At 38.7% G+C, this 11,868-nt stretch overlaps 1 pseudogene; it reads right to left on the reverse strand.

Moving 5' to 3' along the window:
- Nucleotides 1-1,532: 1,532 nt before the first annotated feature.
- LOC113120798 (tripartite motif-containing protein 16-like) lies at nucleotides 1,533-10,654 on the reverse strand (annotated as a pseudogene).
- Between the last annotated feature and the right edge of the window lie 1,214 nt (nucleotides 10,655-11,868).

The following is an 11,868-nucleotide window of genomic DNA, read 5'->3' on the forward strand; positions in this document are numbered from 1 at the left end:
AAATATATTTTTTTAGTACAAGCACTAGCAGTGTCTTTCAGTTCATACTTGTTTCTCTGTCCACTAAGCTACAGCATATACAGTCTTGTGGTTTTGTGCAAATCAATTGTACACAGATAACATACACAGTGCTGGTCAGTATGACAAAAAAATTCCAGCGGTTTATCATGTAGAGGGCAGATAATCTCCTATAGCCAACCAGTGGCGTCCATCACTTTATGACGCTTTCCAGAGTGAAATTCTTCATTGAAATCCCGTTCAATGATTCTAATTTGTCAGACAGGATTTGATGGCTTTGTTTTTGTTCCCAGTACAGATGTCGCACTCCACATCTCCACTACTTCAGCCAGCATGGTGTAACAGGTCTAGGGGTGAAGGTCTGTCTGCACTGAGGGCAGCTGTAGACTCCCTTCTGATCATCCGGATCCCAGCAGTCTGTAATACAGCTCATACAGTAACTGTGTCCACAGGGTATAGTCACTGGATTCTTCATCCAGAAAAATTGGACAGACAAACTGATTTTGAACCAAAGAAATACTAGATTCTGCCATTTTAATGCTCAACAATGTAATACATCGTTTTCTCTGTATGAGCTGTTTCCTGGTTTTGTGTTTAAGAATCATGCGCATACAGGTGTGCCATTAAGACAATAAAAAGTTACACAATATAGGACAGCCACAGTGAGCTACAGTGAGCCAATAGAGGGCACTGTCTCAGATACTATCAACACATCCCTCTCATTGTCCATAATGCTCATCATTATTTGGGGTCACAGCCAATATCAACACATGAAACCAAATCCATCAGTGTCCGTCCATCAGAAGAGGCAAGGAAAGCTTTGAGTTTTATTTTATTTTAACCTGTTTTAACTGATTTACCCATTAATGTGCATAATTCAGATCTGTTGTGTTGGTGATTAGGGAGATTGCTGCAGCATTGATTATCAAGATTATTTAAACAGGCCTATATGAGCATAATTATTAGCGAATATATGAAAATCAAACATGTTATTAGTTAAATGATAAATATTACTGTACACATCAGCCTCTGCAAAAAACAAAAAACAACAAAAAAAAAAACATTCAAGGACCACTGCAGACACAATTTACTCACTCTGGTGTTGTTCCAAACCAATGTGGCTGACTTTCTTCTAGCTGCAAAAAATACTTTCTTTTTTTCTGGACAGATATCTAGGTTATAGCGAATGTCATGCTCCAAAACAACAAAAATACTGTAAAAGTGGACCTCTTTCCCATAAAGCTTGGTATTAGCAGCATGGACTTGATTGATTTATTCGAACATGAGAAAGATATTAACCGATTAAACGACTTTATTACTTATATCAAGCGGTTTCATTTCAAAGAGGAATTATTAGACACTCATTTAACAGTGAGTTGTTACAAGGGTCTCTCTCTAGTTCAAATGTTACACATCTGAACAAGAAGTAAATATTCAATGTTTTTTCATACACCATAAAACAAAAAGGAAGAAGAAAATCACCCCAAAAATATAGACAAGAATGAGAGACTTGAGATAGTTGCCCTAGTAGGGATGTTTATTGGGTGAACTGTACCCAGTGTTACTGAGATTTTGTAGTAAAATAGAATACATCAGCAGAAACACACAATCACAATGTGAAAATAAACAAAATACAGGGAGGTTTTATGACTCCTAATTTAATCTAATCAAGCAAAATATATTTTGACTTACTAATACTGATCAACAAAGTAGCTAGACCAATAAGATTTATCTGTCTGTTGCAAAACTTACAGATATTGTCTCTAGATTAAATAAACATACATTTTACTAAAACATATAGTATAAGAATATCGTTGTGTGAAACCTAAAAACCTGCACCTGGGTGATACAGCTGGGTATTATTCACTTCAACTTCAATTGATTTTTATAAAACCTGTTTTATAACAATGTACACAGTGGGTTGTTGAATGTGAAATTGAATCAGCCTCTGAAGACTAGAACACAGTGTGTATTCTATTCTCTATCTGTATTGTCCAAGCCAATTTTAGTATTCATTTTTATCATTGTTAGATCATATGAGATATTTTTCAGTAAGCTTTTTTTAGTGAGATGATCAGTGTTGATTTGTTTATTAGAAAGTAAAAGACTCCAGTATCCAAGTTGCTAAATTATCATGAAGCTTAAACTGTTACCGGTAATATGAAATTTATATGCAAAGATGTTGTACCTTATTTATAGCTTACATAGTTTAACATTTGCTACAATTTTACATAATGAACTGAACTCAAACCCAGCATAGAGAGGCTGAGTGAATGTGGTCTGGACTCTGTGGATGAGGGTCATTGTGTCAGAGACGCTGTAGAAGGACAGGGTTCCTGCACTGTGATCCACATACACTCCTATTCTAGAGGAGCTGGACACTTCAGGGACTTTAGTCCATCTGTTGTTGTGCCAGAATGACCAGCTGGAGTCAGAGCAGTACAAACTCCAGGACTGATCATTACAACCAAACTCACACTCCTTTCCCCGTCCCTTCCTGCTGATTCTCTTATATGACACTGTTATATAAACCGAACCACTCCACTCAACCTCCCAGTAACAGCGTCCACACACACTCTCTCTACACAACACCTGAAGAAAACCGTCAAATCTGTCTGGATGATCTGGATACAGCTGTTCTTCACGAGTGTATTCAATCACTCTGTTCTCCTCCGACAGACAGAGATTCTTATTCACGGTGTTTAAATCCAGAGTGAGTTGATGAGAATCTAAATGGAGATATAGCATGTAATTCAAATGAAATTCAGCCAATTTCAATCATTAAAATAATACTTAAGCTTGGCTTAGCTTTTATGGACCATAAAACTGTTTAAGATTAGATAAAAGTGAGTTTATGAACTGTCTTTAGCTGTAGAGTAGAACATCCATATTTGGATGTTAGGGTGATATATATACACACACACACACACACACACACACACACACACACACACACACACACAGGTGCACCTCAGTAAATTAGAATCTCAAGGAAAAGTTTATTTATTTAAGTAATTCAATTCAAATTGTGAAACTTGTGTATTAAATAAATTCAGTGCACACAGACTGAAGTAGTTTAAGTCTTTGGTTCTTTAATTGTGATGGTTTTGGTTAACATTTAACAAAACCCACCAATTCACAATCTCAACAAATAAGAATACTTCATAAGACCAATTTAAAAAAAAAATTGTTTGTGAATTGTTGGCCTTCTGGAAAGTATGTTCATTTACTGTACATGCTCTCAATACTTGGTAGGGGCTCCTTTTGCTTTAATTACTGCCTCAATTTGGCGTGGCATGGAGGTGATCAGTTTGTGGCACTGCTGAGGTGGTCTGGAAGCCCAAGTTTCTTTGACATTGGCCTTCAGCTCATCTGCATTGTTTGGTCTTTTGTTGCTCATATCGACAATAGCCCACAGATTCTCTATGGGGTTCAGGTCTGGTGAGTTTGCTGGCCAGTCAAGCACACCAACACCATGGTCATTTAACCAAATTTTTATGCTTTTGGCAGTGTGGGCAGGTGCCAAATCCTTCTGGAAAATGAAATCAGCATCTTCAAAAAGCTGGTCAGCAGAAGGAAGCATGAAGTGCTCCAAAATTTCTTGGTAAACAAGTGCAGTGACTTTGGTTTCAAAAAACACAATGGACCAACACCAGCAGATGACATTGCACCCCAAATCATCACAGACTGTGGAAACTTAACACTGGACTTCAAGCAACTTGGGCTATGAGCTTCTCCACCCTTCCTACAGATTCTGGGACCTTGGTTTCCAAATGAAATACAAAACTTGCTCTTGTCTGAAAAGAGGACTTTGGACCACTGTGCAACAGTCCAGTTCTTCTTCTCCTTAGCTCAGGTAAGGCGCCTCTGATGTTTTGTGTGGTTCAGGAGTGGCTTAACAAGAGGAATACAATGGATGGTTGGCAATGGATGTTTGTGGCTCCTTGTGAAGGGTGTCAATTATTGTCTTCTGGACAACTGTCAGATCAGCAGTCTACCCTATGATTGTGTAGCCTAGTGAACCAAGACCACTTACTACACAGAGCCGTAGTTCGCTGACAAGCTACATCAGGGGTTCCCAAACTTTTTAGCCCGCGACCCCATGATAAATGCGCTGCTGCCCCGCGACCCCCCCCCCCCCAAAAAAAAACACCTCTCGTCGCGTGAAATGTACAGCAAATCGATTTTATGCCCAGTCTCAAAGCACACGAAGTTATATTTTATTGTTCTGCGTGCAAAATCAGTGTTACAATTGTGCATGAGCTGCTCGATATCCACCTGTTCTCTCTCGGAAAGTAACTGTGCAGCTATGTTGAACTCGTTCATTATTCTGCCATCAGGAACCAGTCGAGTAAGTCTGAGCTGCTCACACGCGTGCTCGCACCCGTGCGCGCACGCACACACGCACACACACACACACACACACTCATGCTAATCCGCTAGATGTGTCACTTTATGCTTTCCATGGTGACGCGTCATTGCTTGTCACGTGACATACCGCAGCAACAACAGAGCTGAATGAATGATCTGTTTTTGTCATTTTTCCTTTTTTATTCAAAATATTAACAAATTTGTTAGACATGGCATGAAATAGCTGATATTCCGATTGTCAAATATATGCAAGTGGAAGTGTTTTGTTGTTTAAACACCTTTATAACCATCACGTTAGTTGAGCTGTATGCCATCTTAGTTTGTGCCGCAGACGCAGTTCAGAGAATCAGATCTGTTGGATTTACAACACGTGAATTCATCCACTTCTCCCGAAATACATAAAAGTAAGTGGCTGGTGAACTGGGAGAATAATGGAGTAAACTTTAAAGTTACTTACACAATGTTTATCTGATATGAATAAAATGTGTCTAATTATAATGAAAAATATTATTATTGCCTCTTCCTTTGACATCAGTGTGTATTTTACAAACTCTAAATGTATTGTTTTTCTAGTACTTATATGTCTGAAACCTAAAATAAACATTATGTGGTTGAAAACACTGAAAAGTTGTGATGACAGCTCTGAGCGCACTTGTCTCTGGCTCAGCGCCAGCCAACTCGCGAGAGCACATTTGAATTTCACGTCATGCACTGACCGGTGTGGTCGTACACTCCAGGGACTAGCCTAGACTGATCACACCGGTGTGATCGTACGTGCGATGCGAAAGAGTTAAATTAATTGAAACAAAAATATATAAAGCCTATATCGAAATCATCTCGCGACCCCTGCGCCGGGGTCCCGCGACCCACCGTGGGGTCGCGACCCCTACTTTGGGAACCACTGACCTAGAGCACATCTCATCGTAAATGAAACTCAGCGTAGGCCTATGCCTCATACTTTAGCATTAAATATCTTTGCTGCATCCTTTCTAGAACAGACAATGGCTTTTTTTTGCGGCTCGCATCAGCAAAGCATTGCATCGCCATAGACCGCAAAACAAGCAGCGGATGGCGGGCGGGTGCGGCTTTGAAATTTGCTCTATGATTTCCATGAAGCAAAAAATGAGGACGGAATCTCGAAATCCAGTCATGAAAATGAAACTTGCATTTTAATATGGACAGTCACAGAATTTGCCAAAGTTAGCATAAAATAATCAAATCAAATCTCCATATGGACCAGTATCTGTAAATGTTAAGCCGCAAAAGTTGTTTAAAATATAAATCCGTGTTCTGCGCGTCTCTGTGTGAATTAATGAATGGCAGAGACGTGCAGGTTTGTTTACTACATAGACTGAAGCGCATGACGCTTGCATTAATTTCAGCATCTGAGCTTCAGAGTTCTCTCTCCTTCAAGCGATCTGAACTTTTCAGCTCATCTCAATGGACACACAGCGCACCTGTATTTGACACTCTGTAAACTCTTTGTGAATGCGCACGACTCACCGTCACTTTACTGATAGCGCTGTTTCTCACACATGCAAAGAGAGAGAGAGCGAGAGTCTTACCACGCTTAAACAACACGCTATATGTAAACTATTCTTTGTTGTCTTCTCCTGTCAAAATAATGGATTTAATTTAGAATTATTCATATTCATTTTCGAACAAGCAGAAGACATACCAGTTTCTCCGGTAGTGGGCGGAGCTAATGGGCAAATGGCAATGGCTTTTTTTTGCGGCTCGCATCAGCAAAGCATTGCATCGCCATAGACCCCAAAACAATCAGCGGATGGCGGGCGGGTGTGGCTTTGAAATTTGCTCAAAAAACGTTGGCGCGGATGATGAGTTTTGTGACAGATCTCCTTAATAAACGGAGGTCTGAAATCTCTGCCCCTTTACCGATCAGAGCGCGCGCTGACACGGAGTTAACCCGCCATCTCCAAGAACAACCAATTGACTTGGACGCCCCCCTGACGGTTATGTTATGAACCGTCACATTTGACTCACGTCATAACCGTCATCACCAATTCTGAAACCGGCACACCCCTAGCTGTGAGTGACGGTGACGATATATAAAAGCATTATCATTCATTCACAATGTACAAATTAAGCTTTTAATGTGATTTAAACTTTAAAGTACATTAAAATAGAAACAACATAAAAGTTCTTCAACATTAAATGCAATAGAAATGTAGTTACTAATCATTTCATCAGATAACTGTTTTATATCGTGCGCTTTGCAGGGCTGCGGGACACAGTGACAGGACAGGTAGTCTATTCATTCCTACAACTTGTTAATTCATTCCTACGAATTATTAATGTGGCAATTGTCCATGTTTCATTAATTTTGTTCCCTAAATAACCCATGATTTAAGTGAAATAAGGGAACAAATTAATAAATCGAACGAATTCTTAATTCATGAAATCTTTAATTTCCTTTCCCATGTTTACCACAGTAAGAGATGCGAAAACAGTTATTAAAAGCGAAAGATAATAAAATAAACATGGGAAATTAGAGGGTTAGACTATGAAGATTTAGGAAAAGAAACAATGCCTAAATATACTGAATTTGTACAAATTCGTGACCAACCGGCAAACCAGAACAAAGCCGCGTAAATGAAGACTATGGGGTCCAAAAGCATGGTCGCGATCTAACATTTTCCAGTTAACCTATTATTCCTCTAATAAACAAAGCTTTTATACCACACTTGTCATAATCAGATCTTATCATTTCTTAATAAATAATTGCTGGATTCAAAACAGCGATTAATAGGCGCTGTGACCGACACATTCCTGGAGCATTCACTGCTGTCACTAAACGGTGACGCCGAGCATCGTTCACAAGTTTCTGCATGGACCTGACTAGGGCACAGGTTCTAAGCCCTGGGACAAAATGGGATGCTTTAAGGAAAATTTATAGCCTATACTAAGTAATAGGCCCAACATAAAAATAACAATTTGTTTTCATGTTTTTTTTTTTTTTTTTTAAATAGGCTATGCGAAATATATCCACCTTAAATAGGCTAATTAAGATTAACGGATTTAAAACAGAAGTGTGGGCGCTCCATAAGTTCACAAAAAAAAAAAAAAGATGACAACGCATTCTGTTTGTTTGCTTTATTTTACAAGAGCACAAATCTTCTGTTTTTATTGTGAGTGTGCACAAATGAAAGTAAACACTTTTGCGGAAAATATATATATTTTTTTAATGTCTTAGCTGTTTCGATCGCCCCGGAGCCTGCTGCACACGTATATTCTAGCGATTCAAACTTACATCGCAGTCTGTTCATTATCAAAATAAAATGTCAACTAAACATTAAAAGGTTACACTGGTCAGTTTAAATAGACCGTAGTATACCGGTCCACTCTGCTGTTATGCCAAGGACGTTTTTGCTCATATGAAGAGCATAATATTTTCCGTCTATATGCGAATGCGTGTTAAGTACAAGCCTAGTTTACATTATAAATAATAGTTTAACATTCAAATACATTGCGAATATGGAAACATTTCGCATGCACTGTCACGATCTAATGCGCTGTATGCCGGATTTTTAAAAATCTGACATTTTCTAGGACAGAATCCAGCAGGATCAAATTAATGTGAGCAACTGTGTTTTGGTGCAGCAGCGCCGATGTAGTTCACTTAAAGTGCAGCGCAGTCACACGCGCTCCACATTTCGGATAATTTTATACAGTTGAAAACATTGCAATTGTGCTTTAAAATACAACAACGAGCACCACAAAACCATTTAAAGATGCGCGTTCAGCGTTCTCCGTGCGGGATTGGAAACTGTCAACAAAGTAAAATGACCTCAAAAGTATGGCGCGCTCTCTTCATTTTATCAAATGATCATAATCGCATCTATTCATTTTATAATCCTGCTACTAGCATTTTATTCAGACTAAAACCTCTTTAATTCAAGTGAGAAAGCGTTTTTATGTGTGTGGCTTTTGCACATCCTGTCATACCGCTGACTGCGTGCCTGCAATAGATGCATTTTGCAGTATTATGGTTAACGATTAATCGATTAATTGATCGTTAATTTAAACGACGATCGATCATGGAAATAATCGAAATTTGACATCCCTAATATATATATATACATACACACACACACACACACACTCACACATATTTTAGCTGCCTTTGCATGATTGATATGGATGCTGCACATTGGTTGTGTTTGAGGGAAAAAATGATTCAGTAATAAAGGTTAAGTGATTTGAATAAAGTTCTATGTGAAATGAAAAACTTTATTCATTTACTGATGTTTGTTCATAGTTTTTTTTTTAAGGAGTATTTTTTATTTTGCAGTTTTATTATAGAGTGGTTTAAAAGTTATTCATAAAGACTTACATTGAAGGAATTCCTCCCTGGTTTTGGGCTCAGAGGTGGGAATGACTGCGATGTATGTTACTATGGAAACAGATGTGTATTATAAATCCCATACCATATGAAGTGAAAATATCAAATCCATGTCACATTCAGTTATTGATATGCTTTTTACATAAATTATTACATTACATGATACTGTACGTATGACTTATTTTTCTCATAAAAGGATGAGTTAGTGTTATACCTCTACCAGATATCTTTTTTATCTCCTCTCTGCAGAAATTCTCCAGTTTCTCTTTCAGATGAAACACATATTTACTAATATCATCAAAAGAGAGACGAGAACTGATGCTGGGTGAGTTTGTAGATGCAGGAAAACAGAGAGAGACTGGAAACTCTACACAGACAAAAAAAAAACAAGAGAAACACCAGATAAAGACACATAAACATTTGATAGAAACAATCTCTGTACAACATATTCTTCCCTTCATGAAGACCACTGTCCTGTTTGTCAGATCTCTGTTACCTGGAGGAAACGGATGTGATTGTCTGTGTGTGAAAGCTGCTCTAGCTCAGCATCTCTCCTCCTCAGATCTTCAATCTCCTGCTCCAGTTGCTCCAGTTGTCCTTCAGCTCGACTCACTTCAGCCTTTTCCTGATCTCTGATCAGCTGTGTCACCTCAGAGCGGCTTCTCTCAATGGAGCGGATCAGCTCAGTAAAGATCCTCTCACTGTCCTCCACTGCTGTCTGTGCAGAGCGCTGTCAGGACACACAGAGAGAGAAGAATCAGAATCAGTCCATTCACTCAGCTCTTCCTGCTACCTCACACAGTCTGTTCCCCACAGTGGACTTCAGTGGGACTGAAAGACCTCCAGCACTGGCTCCTCACTGACTGACTGGAGGAGAGTCCTAACTGAGTCTGAAACAACTCTTCAGCAGCCAGCAGCTGTTCTTCTGCTCAAAACTCACCTTGTGAGACTCTACAGCCTCTTTCAGCTCCTCAATATCCTTCTGTCTTTTCTGGATTCTCTCCTGATATTTTCTCTGCATTTCACCCAATTGTATCTGCAGGAAAATAAAATAATCATAAATCTGACAGATGTTAACGCATGCAACAAACAATTAAAGCCTCATGAGATCGTAGTGAGAACTATTTTAAAAATAATCTTTTTACTATGTAGAGATTATGAAGTCATTATCTAGCCTACATTCTGAGTTTGTACCTGTTTCTCAGTCCTCTCTGCTGCAGCTGATACAGTTTCATGGTTTTTGTGTTTATCCAACATACAGAGATAACATATACAGTGCTGATCAGTACGACAGAAAATCTCCAGCAGTTTATCATGTAGAGGACAGATCATCTCCTGCAGTTGTCCAGTGGCATCAGTCAATTTGTGTCGCTTTCCAGAGTGAAATTCTTCATGACGTTCAAAATGGGTTTGACAGTAAGATTCCAGACACACCAGACAAGACTTGATGGCTTTGTTTTTGTCCCCAGTACAGATGTCACACTCCACATCTCCAGATCCAGAGTGACTTTGAGCAGGATGAGCAGCCTGGAGTTTTGTCATCTTGAGTTTTTCCACTACTTCAGCCAGTATGGTGTTTTTACCTAAAACAGGTCTAGGAGTGAAGGTCTGTCTGCACTGAGGGCAGCTGTAGACTCCCTTCTGATCATCCTGATCCCAGCAGTCTGTAATACAGCTCATACAGTAACTGTGTCCACAGGGAATAGCCACTGGATCCTTCAGTAGATCCAGACAGATTGGACAGCTGAACTCATCCTGAGTCAAAGAAACACTGGAGTCTGCCATTTTACTGCGTAGAGAAAGATGTACAACCGCCTAAAGTCTCAGACTCTGAGCATGCGAAATTCGTTCGGACGTGCTGCACTGCTGCGAAATGGAGCATCCGATCGGGACCAGGATATGACATCACGCGCCAAAGTTTAATTTCACAGTACACCAACAAAATATCCTCATTAGTCTTTATTCTTTTCCATTCTTGTGATTACAATCAGTCATGTAGAGTTAGCAAAGTACAAACACGCACACATGCAAATCTCATGTAATAAAAAAAAACATTCGCCCGTTTCTCTTGCCACCGCCAACCAAGCCGCTTCTCCTTTAATGTGATTTTTAAAATATTTTGTTGTATAAAACAGGATGATGCGACACTGCTAAAATTAGCCATTCATCCATGTTTATTTTTTATTGCAAATCCAAATATGACATCAATGAAATACAACTTTGCATACATTACACTGATTGTATGTCATCTGAACATATGTAAGAGTAGAGAGAGAAAAAGGTTGACAATAACTGTTTAAAGATAAGGATGCATTTAAATAGCATTTACTACTTAAATACTTTTATTTAAATCTATAAAAGTAGGTATTTTCTTAAGTAACCTTTGTTTGTGGAAATAGAATTTTGCCACAAGGATATGAAATTTAACAGTTGATTCAAAATATTTGATTTGGTTTTCAAAAAAGCAAATAACATCCTTTTAATGTGATCCATGTTTTTAAATTTCTGTACCGAGAGGTTTCGTTGTGACGTTTTGATCTTCTATTGATCTTACAAATTCACGTGACGCGAAAGTTTATGAAATAGGGTTTGAAAATGGCATTTGACATTGTAAATGATAAAAGAACTGCGATTTTAAATGTATCAATATTTAACAATGATGCTACTGATATTTGGATTAATTAAATAATAAGTAGCCTACTAACATAAAAATATTTTTTAAGCACTTGCTGTTGAACGTCCACTAGATGGCAGTGTGGTCACTGATCTATAATATGAGTTATGGAAAATAAACCCTGTTTGCGTTCTGTGGTGTTCCACCAGAGGGCGCTCTCACACACTGTGGAATTTTCCATGTCTGTCTGTTTGCCAAACGCGTGATACAGCACATAGCGCTCAAACAACTAGGCACACTCCTCTAGGATCATTTAAGGATCATTTAAACACAGAACATATATTCTTTCTGATTACAAAAATAAAAACAGCTCGAATGTATTGTATTGTATTATAATACGCAGTATTCAACACATGTTGCTTTCCTGGTTTTATGTGATTTAAACTGGTCTCCCAGTTGGGCCCAGCTGGTGTTCATGTTGTTTAGCTGGTTAGCAAGATGA

Source organism: Carassius auratus, chromosome 2 (assembly GCF_003368295.1).
Source record: "Carassius auratus strain Wakin chromosome 2, ASM336829v1, whole genome shotgun sequence".
Taxonomy (NCBI): Eukaryota; Metazoa; Chordata; class Actinopteri; order Cypriniformes; family Cyprinidae; genus Carassius; species Carassius auratus.